The 16,096-nt window shown below is 48.8% G+C and overlaps 1 protein-coding gene and 1 long non-coding RNA gene across 9 annotated transcripts in view; one reads left to right on the top strand and one right to left on the bottom strand.

The window, feature by feature from the left end:
* FARP1 (FERM, ARH/RhoGEF and pleckstrin domain protein 1) overlaps positions 1-15,099 on the bottom strand; it is a 288,775-nt gene extending 273,676 nt beyond the window's left edge. For 2 of the 5 annotated variants that reach the window (XM_025441276.3, XM_049099413.1), the window contains exon 1: positions 10,059-10,205. The gene's annotated coding sequence lies outside the window, so the exon portion shown is untranslated. Of the gene's footprint in view, positions 1-10,058; positions 10,206-11,795; positions 11,867-12,051; positions 12,153-15,046 lie in introns of those variants that run through there. The other 3 variants (XM_049099408.1, XM_049099412.1, XM_049099411.1) reach the window with 3 other exon arrangements.
* The window catches only part of LOC112656075 (uncharacterized), an 86,321-nt gene continuing 83,798 nt past the window's right edge, over positions 13,574-16,096 (top strand). For 3 of the 4 annotated variants that reach the window (XR_007405019.1, XR_007405018.1, XR_007405017.1), the window contains exon 1: positions 13,721-15,405. This is a non-coding gene — a long non-coding RNA (uncharacterized LOC112656075). The other variant, XR_007405020.1, reaches the window with a different exon arrangement.

Raw genomic sequence — 16,096 nt, 5'->3', positions numbered from 1 at the left:
CTCCTCATAAGGAATCGTTAGGTTAGAGCTGCTGCTCTTGGAGCACAGACAGCATTAATGTGATGGTGAACTTGCTAAGCTTTGCACGGCCCTGGGAGGAAGTGGGGCAGAGGCCTCGCTTTTATATTTCTGCCAGTCCCTCCCCTGCTGGTCCCTGCACCAGGAAGGTTTTATTTCCTCCCTATGTTTGCCTATCAATCCTATCCATCTGGAAAGGCTAATGGTGTCTGGGCACTATATCTCAAGTCTCCCTGGCCCCCTGCCCCAGACACACCCCCCACCAGAGGAGTGGTCCCTTTTGCAGCCTAAAAAAGAGGCCTCCTCTGGGAGGTGAGGGGGGAGGTTCACACTCCATTAGGTGATCCCACCATACTTCACCATAGAGGGAGCAATCTGAGCACTTCTCCCAGGGGGAGTGAAAGCGCTCAAATGTGTGATGAATCACTAGGATGGCTAGAGGAATCTTGGATATTAAGGCAGGAGCCATGGATGCTATACGTCCTGCCCTCCCCTACACCTCCACCACCATCACCAAACTGTCCTGACCAGCCAGTGGAAAGGGTAACCCAAAGTGTGAAAGTGATACCCTGCAAAAATAGTCAAGATACAATGAGAGACACCCCATAGGGGCCAACTCTGAATCTGGGTCTCTATGCTTGAGATCCACCTCTGCCCTTTCTGAGGTTGGTACTAAAAACTAAGAAATACCCCTATTCTGCATCCTGTGGCTCAAGATAGGCATCTGTCCCTTGCAACAAGAGACCTAGGGATGCTCGTACCATAGATTTATGTACAGATGGTTCAATACAGCAAAATACTGCAAGCAAAAAAAAAAAATTATTGGTAAAGGGTAATGTTAGTTACATTACATAGAATCACATAAGAGTAATATCACAAAGGCATTAAACATTTTCATTTCAAAGAAAACTCAATTCAGAAAACATTCAATGTGAAAGCAGAAAAAGTGGCTTCTCAGTGTACACGCATCATTCTCTCAAATTATGAAAAAGGTATGTTCGCATGCACAGGTAAAAAATACTGGAAATATACCAAATGTTGCCAAAAGTCAAATGGAAATAAACCAACTTTTAATTTTCATAATCTTTGAATGGCAGGATTACAAGGGATTTTTTACTTTGTTTTATATGTGAATACTTTCTAATCCTGTTACAGGAACATACTATGAGGAGCGCCTGGGTGGCTTAAGGGGGTTAAGCCTCCATCTCTTGATTTCAGCTCAGGTCACAATCACAGGAGTGATATCGAGCCCCACCTCCAGCGCTGCCAGGAGTCTGCTGGAGAGTCTCCCTCTCCCTCTGCCCCTCCCCCTACTCACACCTGTGCTCTCTCTCTAAAATAAATAAATCTTTAAAAAAAAAAATGCTACAAAGTGAATGTTAAACAAAAACATACTTCTTTAATTAAAGCTCAGCTCAATTGCTACTTCTTCCAATCAGGATCCACTGTCTTACTATCCTGAAACTTCCACCATTACTATAACTTTTGCAAAGTTGTTGTCATATTTTACCTTTTATTTATAATTACTCGACAATTCTCCCATCCACCCTGGATGCCATGCTCTGAGAACAAGGACTGAGCTTTATTTTTGTGGAACCAATGGTAGTTAATATATTCAACATAGATGTTTATAAATATCTGTTGACTTGATAAGCCCTTACATAAACTAGAGTAAAAATAAAACAGCACTGAATATGCAAACTACCCTGGTCAGCTGGCTACTGTGATGGTAATGGGGGAAGGGGGGCTGAGGGAGATTTTTTTAAACAACTTTTTAAAAGTTGTATCAATTAAATGGAAATAGAAATATTACTGCTCCATAGTCTGTATTTCACTCACCTGGATATTTTACATTCAATTCATTTGCTTAATATTAAAGTTATTACAAAATCATTTAACTTTTCCTTACATATATTTGTGTCTAATTTTTTTAATTTGGTAAACCTCTGGTTTATCCAAATCCTGACGTTTTCAAGTAGCTCACTCCACTAGTAACATTGGCTTCCAATAAGATCTGATGGCAGAGAACCAAAACCTCCAATAGGACTGTAAAGGAGACATCAATCTCTGATTAATAATGTCTCCTCAAAAATCCCCTAAACAGGGGCACCTGGGTAGCTCGGTGGTTGAGTATCTGCCTTCGGCCCAGGGCACGATCCCAGTGCAGGGATCGAGTCCTGCATCAGGCCCCCTGCAAGGAGCCTGCTTCTCCCTCTGCCTGTGTCTCTGCCTCTCTCTCTCTGTGTGTCTCATAAATAAATAAATAAAATCTTAAAAAAAAAATCTCCTAAGCAATATTAAGTATATGTCATTCTAGGTTGACAAAAATAGCAGGTTCTGACATCATTTTTCTTAAAGAAATGAAGTTATTCTCAAAATATTTCCTGTAATCCAAACTGCCAAATGATCCAATTCTAAACAGATGTCCTACAAGGACACCTTAAGAAGGTAAATTCATGTTGATTTAGTTGCAACACTTACACACAATATCAAATGCCTAAAGCCCTTAAAAACAGTTCATCTCTCACAGACATTTGGTAGGACCACTAAGTCACTTCCCACATAATTAATAAAGAGAAACATGTTTTCTCAGAGATAATGGTAAACATCGGAAGAAAGATAAAATCTTCCAACTAATGTATCAGCCAAGATGCTTTGGATGGCAATAAGAGAACTAGAAAGTAAGTAAAATTATTATTTAGCACATGAAGCCCAGTATTCTTTAGAATACTAAGCTTTAGGGCAGCCTGGGTGGCTCAGCGGTTTAGCGCCGCCTTCAGCCCAGGGCCCGATCCTGGAGACCCGGGATCGAGTCCCACATCGGGCTCTCTGCATGAAGCCTGCTTCTCCCTCTGCCTCTCTCTCTCTCTGTGTGTCCCTCATGAATAAATAAAATCTTAAAAAAAAAAAAAAAAAGAATACTAAGCTTCAGGTGCAGGAAGATCAATGATTCAGTGACACCCACAAGGACTCTGGTCCCATCTTTCAGCTCCATCATCCTCTTGCCTTCATCCCAAGGCTGACCACAACATAGCTGCTATGGCTCCAGGCATCACATTCAGCCTAGTCCTTGGGTCTCTTTTTAAGGGCACAGAAATATTCCCCAGAAACCCCTTCACACACATCCCAGATGTTGGAGGCTTCTGGGAAGGATCTGGCTTGATGATGAAAGGAGCCTGAAGAAGCCTAGGCTATTACTGACCTGACTGTACCAGGTGTGTGAGAGGATGAAGCTGTAGCAGCCATTAGTCATAATAGCTAATTAGGAGGCGGCAGCCTAATTAACCACTAGGCAACAAGCCCCAGTACGAAACGCAACATGCTGGGGATGGCAGGGTGGAAAGAGAGAAAGAACCTGGGTCCTTGATGATACTGTGAGCAGGGACACCAAACTGGGAGACCCTTACAATTCCTTGAGGCAAGTGAATGTCTGATGATGGCTTAAACTATCAGCCAGACATTCTACAATTTTAAGACAAACGTGCTTTTAAAGGTTCCCCTCAGGTTTCAGAGAAAGAGCACCAGTAACTTGCCCAACATCACAAACATGGACAGCAGAGCCGCCTGGTTCCGGCGCCTACACTCCCAACTCTTGCTACCTCTGATACCACCTTCTACCTCTCACATTCTCAAATGTCATGGGGTGTTCATTACACATATTTTAATTCAGATCAACCAATATTTATTTACCTTCTCTGGGCAGGAGAAACAAAAATTAGGAAAATATACTTTCTGACCAAATAATGTTTATTATCCAGTTCAGAAAATGAGGAGAAAACAGAGACAACAAGAATAACTCCTGCCAAAATAGAAGAACTAAAACCCTCTCATAACTACCTACATACACCATTCCGCCTTCTTTTTAAAATGTTCCATCTTGGGCCGCCTGGGTGGCTCAGTCAATTGGGCGTCTGACTCTTGGTTTCAGCTCAGGTCATGATCTCGGAGTCATGGGATCAAGCCCTGCATCAGGCTCCTCGCTGAGTGGTGAGTCTACTGGAGATTCTCTCTCCTCCTTCCTACCCCTGTGCCCCTCCCCTGATGCACATGTGCTTTTGCTCTCTCTCAAGTAAATAAATAAATCTTAAAAAAGAAATAAAAAAGAAATAAAATTTATATGTTACATCTTGCTTTTCCCTAGGGTTCCATTTTTGTATTGATTTCAAAAATATTTCTTTCCCATAATTCTTCTGTGTTCTAAAAAACAAATACAGCTCTGAATTTTAGAAATTTATCTGATCATAATCTTAAACCCTTGTTTCCTCAGATTTTCAAAATAAGCTGGTATTTTTTTCTCTTGCAAGTTTAAGTCTCTTCAACTAAGTTTTAGTTAGGAAAGAATAAAACTGCTCCATCACCCTCAAAGTAAATGGAAGTCAAACTCTTGAAAAGAGCAACACTAGCCTAAGCCTTACACATAAAAATGTGTTATTTTTCCAACGTTGAATAAATTCCCTGGCCTTTAATAAGCTCAATAATTAGATCATGTACAATGTTTTCCTGATAACTTTTGCTTTTCAAAAGATAGCATCAAGAAATAAAAAGGTCAAAACAGACTGGTGAAAATATTCACAATACACAGATCTAACAAAGAACTTGTATCCAGAATATATAATCTCCACAACTATAAAATAAAATGACATTAAGGATGTGTAGTTGATCATGTCAATTATCCTCAAAAGCTATGTGAAATGACCAGACAAAAAACAAGTGAAAAGACAAAAGATTTAATAGACAAAAGACGATAAACAAATAGCCAATAAGCACATGAAAAGCAACCATTAGCCATCAGGGAAATATACAATTAAACCACAATGAGACACCAGGACACATCCACCAGAATGGCTAAAATGAAAAAGACACAATTTCCAGGGTTACTGGGGATTACAGTAACTGGAATGCTCAGATGTCACTGGTAGAATGGAAAACAGTACAAACACTTGGGACTGTAGCTTCTTATAAAGTTATGCATATACTTGTTGTAAGAGCCAGAGATAAAAACAGATCTCCACACAAAGACTTGTTCACAACTGTTCAGACCGCTTCATGCATGATAGCCCAAACCAAACGACCAGAGTGGCCAAAGGTGAAGGAGTGGACGGACAGATGGTGACATGCCCAGGCCCTAAAATGCCACTGGGCAACAGAAAGACATTGGTAAGACGATGGGAGGGAGGAGTAGAGAGGGAAGAGTAGGGAGGAGGTGGGAGAAACAAGTGTAGGAGAGGAAGGGGGTCAAAGTCAAGGAGAACTTTAAAAAATGGGGAGGCACCTGGTGGCTCAGTGGTTGAGCATCTGCCTTCCGTTGAGCATCTGCCTTCGGCTCAGGTCGTGATCCTGGGGTCCTGGGATCGAGTCCTGCATCGGGCTCCCTGCGTGGAGCCTGCTTCTCCTTCTCCCTGTGTCTCTGCCTATCTCTCTCTGTGTCTCTCATGAATAAATAAATAAAATCTAAGAAAAAAAACAAAGTCAAGGAGAAAAGAAATTGTACCTTGACATAGTCAAAGGGCAGAACTCCTAAGAATCTTAAAAGCAGCCAGAAAGGCGCTGGGTGGCTCAGCTGGTTAAGCATCTGGGTCTTGATCTCAGAGTTGTGAGTTCAAGTCCCACACTGAGCTCCATGCTGGGCATAAAGCCTATTAAAAAAAAAAAAAAAAAAGGCAGCCAGAGAGAAAAGACAGACTACTCACAAAAAAACAATCAGCCTGAGCTGACACTGCAGCAGCAACAATGGAACCAGGAGACAGTCAATTAATACAACAGCAATCCAGAATTGCACACCCAGGGCATTTATCATTCCAGAACAAAGATATTTAAAGGCATACAAACACAGATGCTACCACCAACGGACATTCACTAATAAAACTTCTAGAAAATGTACGCCAGGAAGAAGGAAAATTCTCCCAGAAGCTAGCTTCTCAGAGAAGTTCTACTTTCTTCTTTGTGCTGTTAGGTCTAAGCTTGAATAGTCTCCTTAAAAAAAGATATAGTCTTTTTACAATGTTACCCAGCATTAAAGGTTAATTTTTTTAAAAGATTTTATTTATTTATTTGAGAGAGAGAGAAGGCACATGGGGGGGAGGGGAGAGAAAGAGAAAAGCAAACTCCCCACTGAGTAGGGAGCCCAATGCAGGGCTCCATCCCAGGACCCTGGGATCCAGACCTGAGCCAAAGGCAGATGCTTAACCAACAGAGCCACCCAGGCCCCCCTAAAGGTTAATTTAAATTGTTAAATTAGAATGAAACGGAAACAAAATCAAATATCAAATTTTCAAATTCCCAGAATAGCAACCTTAAAAAACTTTAAATGCTAACTGGAAAAGACATCAAAAACGAGGTTTATATATTCACTGCGAGTATTTCCCAAGGGAGTGTTATGTGCCAGGCCTATACTAGATCCTGAGTTAACAGGATGAGAACAAAAAATGAAACTCCCCATAATACTGGATTGACAAGCTTTCTTTTACAAGATACGTTTATGGGAAGCCAAAGTCTGTGTGCAGAGTGACATTACTCTTGTGGTTAAGAAATATTGTCATAATAGAGTTAAAAGCAATCTGGTTTGGCCGCTGGCTCCTTTGTTTGAAAATGTATGCATAAATATGACAATTTTACACATGAAATTAATTCAGTGCAAATGATGAATTCCCACAACACTTACTTGCCAATCTTCTCGTTTGTCTAGTATTTCCATCCCCCGTTAAAATAAGAAAACCGCCATCCCAACCTAGGGTCCCAGCCAATACTGAGCATGTATTCAATTTTAGTCATGGTGTACCTGATGGTCCCTGGCTTAGTTCACAAATATCAAAAGCTGAGAGGCACCATATTTAATATCTGTCAAGTGCTCACTTTTGCTTAGCATATCCACTGGGCAAAACATTTTTAACTGCTGAAAACCAGCACAAGGACAGCCTAAAAAAGCCAGTTTCCCACTTTAAAATCAACATTTGCCAGGGGCTTCTTGATTAAAAACAAAGGCAGCATTTGGCATAAGGAGGCTGGTGAAATCAGTACTTCGAGCAATTTGAATGGAAACCGTTGGGCTCTGATCTTTCTGGACATGTGGAAGCGGTTAACCTGGAGGAAACGGAGGCGGACGGAGAAACTCTACGCATTCAAAAGCCAGGAAAAGAAGTTGACCTACGGCTTCCCATTCCGTAGCCAGGCCCGGAGAGCCCGCCTTTCAATCACGAGCATCCAGGGATGAGGGAGAGGCAGGCACCGCAACCGAAAAGCCTACCTGGTACATACACCTGTACACCCAGGGTGGAAAGGACTCCAGCCTGCGACTATATTCGGGTATTATATGGGCCCCTCTCTTTTCTGGAGCTTCTTTAGTTACAGGGGAAGGTGCACTTCTCCAAAACACGAGGCAGTTCGCGGAGATGAGCAAGGCCTGTTACAAAGGGCTGGTTTCAAATGCCCAGGACTCAATGCTACCAAATCACTGGCTCGGGACCTACAAATCCGCAAAACTTGCCCCGCTCTCTGGGAAAGTCACAATGTCATCTTTCCTATAGAGTGTTGAGCGCACAAGAAGACCGGGCTCTTGCCTTTTCTCCAGTGGGCTCTAACCTCTTCTAGGATGGAAAAAGGTTTTGCTTCTGATGGTTGTCGCAAGCAACCTCCTTAAAAATTTCTATTGTTTTCCAAATGAATTAAACTCTGCTATGCTCAATGAGTATGAGAGGATGAATTCCACCGTTTAAAAAAACCAACCTTTTCGATACTGTATTTAATTCTTAAACTTTCCTTGGACAGTTTCTCTAATGAAATACAAAACAAAAAAACATCGGGCAGCCTGGGTGGCTCAGCGGTTTAGCCCCGCCTTCAGCCCAGAGCGTGATCCTGGAGACCTGGGATCGAGTCCCACATGGGGCTCCCTGCATGGAACCTGCTTCTCCCTCTGCCTGTGTCTCTGCCTCTCTCTCTGTGTGTCTCTTACAAACAAATAAATAAAATATTAAAAAAAAAAAAAACATCCACCCAGGTTCCCTTCGGGCTCAAAATAATTATGAAATAAGTGCAACACACCAGAAGAAAACTCTCTAGGGTAGATTTTTTAAATTTCCTTGTGGTAAATTTGGCTACAGAGTAGCATTAGTGTTCTATTATGACCCAAGGAATGAAATCACTTATACAAATTCCAGGAAGAGACTATCAATGTGAGAAGGCACATTATAAACCTAACTGCAGGATTTCCATAGGGACAAACTCCCTAAATGAACCACCACGCACCAATTCACAAGGGGTGGGCTATAGAATCTGTGACCCAATGGGGCACAACATCATCACCAACTATTTCAAGTTTCCTGCCCACATGAAAGAAACAGGAGATTCTGGGAAGGCCTGGGCTAGGGAGGCATCAACTCAGTATCTCCACCAACGCTTTGCCCGGTGAGCCAGTCACTGGCCAATAATGTCTATTTATTTTACCCAGAGGCAGATCTATTAGCCAGACATTCTAAAAACACAAACGTTTTGTTGTGCTTGGAGTAACTCCAATATTGGTGCCTTGCTGCAGAACGATGCTGCAAGAATATAAAGTGAGCCATGTGGATGCTGAACCCACATACGAAGCGCATGGTCAGAAACTGTCATACCAGAGGACCAACCCTCTGGAAAGGCTGAGGGTAAACCCCCAGCCAGCAGGCTGTGGAATGAGGGAAGAAAGCCAAAGACAGGAGAGATATCAGAAGGGCCCACCCACCCCACTGAACAATGAGGGCGATTTTTAAGGCAACTCCCTCAAAGCTCTCAGCACCAAAAAGGCCTTTCTTCCTGCACTCCAGTTTAGGGGGAGTAAGAGAAGCAAGACAATGCTAAGGGGATGTTCAGAAATGGGCTTGGCAAGTCACCACGTGCAAAACACATTAACCCTAACCCAAGGGGTCTGGCTCTGGGAAGACTGCCTGCTGGGTGGGGAGGTAGTGGCCCAGAAAAGTCCAGGCCCTGGGGGGACAGGGGAAACCGGGGAGAGCTGGCCGAGCAGGTCGAGCCTGGGAAGCTAGCAAGAAAGGCATTAACAATAATAAAATGGAACAGCCAGAGGCCACCAGGGTACTCCAGAAGGCCCCAGACAGCGCAGACCGCTCCGCTGCTCCAGAGGAGAGGCACTCAGCCCACCTCTCCAGAAGCCCATCTGATGGCAGGGGCCCCGTTCCTTTGTGAGCCCCACCTCCCTCCTTTCTGGGGTCCTGCACCGACCCCAAGGCAGCCGGGCCCCAACGACACACCAAGTCCAGAAGGATCACGGGGAACGCATCCCCCCACCCCCCCTCAAGTCACACACACACACACACACACACACTCAAGGGTCTGGCCGATCACACAGCTAAAGTTTCCGGAACTTAAATCATAAAACCACAATCAGAAGTTGCTGTCTCGAAATGCTCACCACAGAAATCTGTGTCTTTTGCTTGAAAAGAAAGAAAACAAAAAAACCAAGTTTGCTCTCCATAAAGGCAGGCGGTAAGGAGAGACCAAATCGAACTTAGGCGGAGGGTGTGTTCCTCTTTGTCACCTACCGAGGTGCTCGCGCCGCGCGTGGGCGAGCGGCTGCACCCGGCGGCGCCCTGGCACCCAAGCCGCGGCCCCTCCCCCGCCCGCGGGCCGCCCCCGGGGCCAGCACGACGGCCGGAGGCGCGGAAGAGGCGTCCCGCGCTGTCAGCGCGCCGGGTGGGCTGGGAGGCTGGGAGGCTGGAGGAAGCCGAGGGGGGAGGGCGCCCGGGCGGCGGGGGCGGCGGCGGGGGCGGGGGCGGGGGGCGCGCAGCCCGGCGGCCCGGTCCGCGGAGGTGCGCGCCGCGCGGAGGGTGCCCGGGACCCGGAGGCCCCGCGCCCCTGCTATTGTGCCGCGGCTGCCCCGAGCCCGGCGGACCCGAGCCCTACCCCAGCGCCGCCCGCCTCCGCCGCGCAGGACCCCGCGGGCACGCCCCCGTGTCCCCCGCGGCCCCCGCGGGTCGGCTCCGCGCCCCCGACGCGCGCAAGTTGCCGCCCGCCCCGCCGGCCGCGGTCATTGTTCGCCCCGCGCCTCCTACCTCCGCGGCGCCGGCTCCCGCTCCGGGCCTCCGGGCTCAGCGGCTCCGAGCGCCCGGCTGCCGAGGGCGCGGCGGCTCCGGGTGCGCGTGCGGCGGGGGCGCTCGGCTATTAATACCCGCGGGCGGCGGCGGCGGCGGCGCGGGAGCGCGAGCGGGGCTGGGGGTGGCCGGCCGAGGTCCGAGCCATCAGAGGTGGCGCGGGGCGGAGGGGAGGGCGGAGCAGGCGGGGTGGGTGGGGAGCGGGCTCAGGGTCGCCATGGCCGCCTCGACGCCGGGCCGAGAGCCGCTCGCGCGGGGAGGAGCGGCGCCAAGCGGGCGGCGGCCGCGTCCCCGCCCCGCGCCCCGCGCCCCGGCCGAGCGCCCGCAGCCCCGCGCCCCGCGCCCGCGCCCGCGCCGGACCCGCCGCCTCCGAGGCCGGCGAGCGGGAAGTGCCGGCGGTCGCGCCCCTCCCCGGGCCTGGGCCGGCCCCTCGGCGGGGGGAGCTGGGGCCGCCGGGGCCGCGGGACGGCGAGAGAGCCACAGCCCCCTCCAGCGTCCGGGTCGGCAACCTGCGCGCAGCGCGCCCCGCCCCGCCCCGCCCCGCCCCGCCCCGCCCCGCCCCGCCCCGCCCCGCCCCGCGCGGCCCGGGGGCAGGTGCGCCGGGGGTTGGGGGGGGGCCGCGGCCGGAGCGCCCCCCCCGGACCCCGCGAGCCGCCCTCGGATCGCGCCTTACTCGGTCCCGAAGCCAGAGCCCGTGTCTCCGCGCGGCGCCCCCGAACCGAGCTCGGGGAGCGCCGGGGAGCGCCGGGGAGCGCCGGGGAGCGCGCTGCGCCACGGGGACACGCCAGTCCTGCCGCCGTGAGGAGCGCGGGAGGCGAGCGCGGCACCGGCTCAGCCCGGAGGGCCGCAGGGAGGTCGGTGGCGCGGCCTCCGCCGCTCGCTGGTTGAGGTCGTGCAAGGGGGTGCGTGGGCGCCCACCCAGGGCCCTACGGGGTCGCGGTCGCGCGGGAAGCGGGTGTGAGCACCCCCCCCCAGCCACACTCGCGGCCTTCCGGCACCACCCGGGGCTGCGAGACACTTAATCTCGGAGGGGCGGCTCCCCTCCCCTCCCCGCGCCGCGGCCGGGTGTCCCCCAGCCCGGCGATCCCCAGGACGCCCCCCCCCCCACGTGCCCCACCTCCAGGAACCGGACGGAGCAAAGCCCCGGCGGGGAAAGGAAGAGGTTGGAAGCTGGTTTGCGGAATTTAATGAAGGGAGCGAGATTCAGGACCTGGGAGGCTGGGACCGCTGGGGGGGGGGGGGGGGGCGGGACACAGTCACTGTCCCCACCCTCCAGATGGGAGCTCCTGCTTCACCGTCTCCATCCCCCCTTCCTGAGCCCCCGGGGCCCCCTTTTCTCCTCCTCGCTGTAGACTTCCTACTCGGGGAGAAAGGGCGAGCGGCAGCAGGTTAGCACCCCAAGCGACCCCCTGATAGATCCCGAGCCTGTGAGGTTCCCGCCAAGTACATCAGGTCCGCAGCCCTGGTTATTTTGCGCCTCGCAGGAGTTCTCGGGCCTCAAGCCAGGTGGAGAGGTTTCAAGGGAGAGGCTATAGCTGAACCCAGAGAGGAGCAGGGCAGGGGCCCCTTGTGGCGGTGTGGGTTGACACAAGTGAGCGCATTAGAAGTACGGGGGGGGGGGGGGGGGACCTGGGGCAGCAGGTGTGAGTAGTTTCTAGAAAGGAGCAAAGAGACAAATTTTTAGTATGCGGTACTGACCTGTATTTTTTTAACGCTTGCATATTTGATGAAGGTGGAAGTGCAAAAGGGCCGTGTACACGGCCTCAGACCTGAGAAGAAACAGCAGTAAGGCAGTTTGTGGCCAAAGAGAAAAGACAGGCTCTGAGCAGTTGTGTGGCTCTGGACAAACCATAGATCAGAGGGTTTAGGCCAGTGCTTCTCTAAGTGTGGCTCTCACACCTCCAACACCTGGATCCTAAGAAATGTAAATTTTGGGGTGTCACCCCAGACCTACCTTATCGGGTTCTTCAACCTCAGAGGGCATCAGAATGGCCTGCAGGGCTAACTAGTAGATCTTCGGGCCCCATCCTCAGAGTTTCTGATCCTGTAGCTCGGGGGTGGGGCTTGAGAATTTGCATTCCCTTAGCCGGTATGCTGGGCCCACACTCAGAGAACTGCTATATTAGCATAATGGTTTGGAGTCACCTAAGATTTTTTTTTTTTAGAACTCATTGCCCTGGGGCGCCTGGGTGGCTCAGTGGTTGAGCATCTGCCTTCAGCTCAGGGTGTGATCCCGGGGTCCTGGGATCAAGTCCCACATCGCGCTCCCTGCATAGAGCCTGCTTCTCTCTCAGCCTGTGTCTCTGCCTCTCTCCCTGTCTCTCATGAATAAATAAATAAAATCTTTAAAAATAAATAAATAAACTCATTGAGCAGGGGCAGCCCGGGTGGCTCAGCGGCTTACCACCGGGCAGGGCAGGCTTACCACCTTCAGCCCAGGACATGATCCTGGAGACGCAGGATCGAGTCCCACATCGGGCTCCCTGCGTGGAGCCTGCTTCTTCCGCTGTCTCTCATGAATAAATAGAATTTAAAAAAAACAAAAACAAAAAAACAAAACCTCATTGACCAGGCTTCACCTCGGCCAAGTACATCAAGATTTATGGGGTTGGGATCCAGGCCTCAATATTTTTAAAGTTCTGCAGGTGATTCCAATGTAAAGCCAGGTTTGAGGACAATTGTTTTAAACTTTAAAGTATATGTGAATCACCTGGGGATCTTGTTAAAATGCAGATTCTGGTTTAGTAAGTTTGGGACACTATTTCTTTTTTTAAAGATTTTATTCATTCATTTGAGAGAGAGAGAGAGAGCATGAGCGGTGGGGCGGGGTGGGGGGAGGCAGGAGAGGAAGAAGCAGGCTCCTGGCTTAGCAGGACAGTCTATGAAGGGCTCTATCCCAGGACCCCGAGACCATGACCTGAGCCCAAGGCAAACGCTTAACTGATTGAGCCATCCAGTTTGGGACACTTTTTCTAACAAGTTCTCACATGCTATGTATTTTGCTAGGCCAGGGACTGCCCTGAGTGCCACACAGGCACTCTGTCATATTTCACAACTATAAACAAAAAGCCGGGGATCCCTGGGTGGCGCAGCGGTTTAGCGCCTGCCTTTGGCCCAGGGCGCGATCCTGGAGACCCGGGATCGAATCCCACGTCGGGCTCCCAGTGCATGGAGCCTGCTTCTCCCTCTGCCTATGTCTCTGCCTCTCTCTCTCTCTCTCTCTGTGTGAATATCATAAATAAATAAATAAAATTAAAAAAAAAATAAATAAACAAAAAGCCATAGAAATCAGAAAATAGAAAAGTAACATTTACCCAGTCATTCTCTTTGGAAGACACACATTTTCACCACACTATAGTGTTTCTTTCATCTTCTTTCTAGGTCTGAAATAAGGTTTGTGGTTTTTTTTTTTTTTTTTTTTTTAAGTTTTCACTTTTTTTTATTTATTTTTTATTTTTTTAATTTATGATAGTCACAGAGAGAGAGAGAGAGGCAGAGAGAGAAGCAGGCTCCATGCACCGGGAGCCCGACGTGGGATTGGATCCCGGGTCTCCAGGATCACGCCCTGGGCCAAAGGCAGGCGCCAAACCGCTGCGCCACCCAGGGATCCCAGGTTTGTGTTGTTTAGCTCTTAGCACATGTATGATCACCATATATCTGATGTTTTATAATCTTAATCTTGCCAGCATTTTTGAGGCAAGGACTTTTAAGGGAGGCCGTCTGAGAGGGTTTGCAGACCAAGGGATAGAGTTAACACAGGAGAGAGTAGAGGGCAGGCCAGGGGCGCTAGCTGGGACCGACTAGAGAACCTACCTCCACCCCCACCTAGCTTCCAGCTCTCCAGAACATTCTGTGCTTTGTACTTCATCTCATTGAAAGCACTTTTTAAATTCCTCTGCCTGTAAAGCCAGGGATACCTGGTCTGTAAAATCTGCTGCCTGGACAATGAATCCCTAAAAAACGGATGCATTCACTTGTCATTTTTTCATTTGTGCCTTACTTTCAGACCATAAAGTTTTGTAATTAATTAGATCCCCTTTTTACCCCAAGACATGGGGTTATTTAGAAATCTTTCTGAATTAAGTGGCTACACTGTTCTTAACTTTTCCCTTTTTAAATTGTAACTGTTTGTTATTACAATAAATGTGGTACATGCAGAATTAAATAAGCAGTACAGAAGGTATTAAGTAAAGCATATAAGGGACCCTTCCCTTCATTCCTGGTCCCCTTTCTCAGAGATCAGTTTCCCAGGGGTTCACAGCCCTCAGAAATGTTCTAAGCTTAGAGACACCTTGGGAGGCTCAGTCGGTTAAGCATCTGACTTCCACTCAGGTCACGATCTCAGGGACTGAGCCCCACATTGAGCCCATCATTGGGCTCTGCACTCAGTGGGAATTCTGTTTCTCTCTCTCCCTTCCCCCTGCTTGTGCACTCTCTCTCTCTCTCTCTCTCAAATAAATAAAATATTTTTTTTAAATGTTCTAAGCAGGATGCCTGCGTGGCTCAGTGGTTGCGCATCTGCGTTGGGCTCAGGGCATGATCCCCAGTCCCAGGATTGAGTCCCACATCAGACTCCCTGCGAAGGACCTGCTTCTCCCTCTGCCTGTGTCTCTCCCTGTCTGTGTATCTCTCATGAATAGATAAAATCTTTAAAAAAAAAAAATCAAATGTTCTAAGCTTTTACAAAAGCATCTCTAAATCTTTTATGCTAAAGCAATCATGTGTCACAGTGAGAAGAAACCTCTTATTCCATAGTCACCATCCTCTCTCCAGGAAACATACCACCACCACCACCGCAACCCCACCTTTCTGGGTCAGGGCACTCCGAATATCTGGATGTGAGAATAGCTGGCAGTAACATGAGAACCTACACTAGAACCCAAGTCAAGGAAGAGGGGATTTGCCCTTAGCATTTGTGGACTGCCCTGGCAGGGACTCCTAATACTCACATTCACCCTGACTGGAGGCTGGACCTAGTGAGGGCCTCACTGCTATATGGAACATGGAATATGGAATATGGAAGTGTGAGGTGATGTCACTTCCATGATTAGCCTACAAAAGACTGAATTCCATCTTGCTGGCCCTCTCTCTTCCCAGCCTTAGGTGAACCCAGCACCATATTGAGAGGTGTCCCATGAAGGACCCCTGTGCCAAGGAACAGAGGAAGCTGGTAAGGTAACCAGGCCTCAGTCAAGAACCCTTGAGACACTGAATCCTATGACAATCAGAGGAGGGAGCAAGGAGATCCTTCCCAGTCGAGCCTTGAAATGACTGCAGCATTGTGAGGAATCCAGAGCCAGAGGACCCAGTAAGGCCATGCCTAGATCCTTGACCCACAGAAAGTGTGAGATGATATACATTATTGTTCTAAGCCACTAAGCTTAGGAGTAATTGCATTATGCAGCAATGGGTAAGCAACAAACACAGAATAATATAGTAGGAGTAGTAACATTAGAAAGACACACATCCAAAGTTAATAGGAAAAATATAAATCTAACTGAGAGTAGGTGGGAAATAAGACCTTGGGGTTTTGAGCTGTATTTCATTTCATCAGAATGGAGCCCTACCCTTTCTGGAGTCCTGCCACCATGAGGCCAGCACTCACTCATCACCGCTCCCCTTTAATGGAACCAGCAGATACTGAGTTGCAGAGGAAGCAATTGCCAGGAAAAGCCATGTATAGACTCCAAGAAGGGTTCTAGAGAGGAGGACCTAATTATTTCACAGAGAAGTTTCTAGATCTAGGGGAGGAAGAGATAGCAGTGGAGGTGGCAGAAACCTCCAGAGAAAAGGTTAAGGAGAGATGGGGTTGGGGGGGAAAGTAGAGACTAGGAGCCAAGGGACTGTCCAGGCAGGACCCTTCTGGCTTAAAAGGTAGTGGCTGCCAATCTTGGTACATATTGCAAAATAACTTTTCCAAAGATGCTGCCATAACTTACTCCTCCACTGTGGTGGTTTTAAAACACGGCCACAAATTCTTTGATTCTCCTTCTTGGAGA

Source organism: Canis lupus, chromosome 22, assembly GCF_003254725.2.
Source record: "Canis lupus dingo isolate Sandy chromosome 22, ASM325472v2, whole genome shotgun sequence".
NCBI lineage: Eukaryota > Metazoa > Chordata > Mammalia > Carnivora > Canidae > Canis > Canis lupus.
This window is presented reverse-complemented; position numbering and strand designations above follow the sequence as displayed.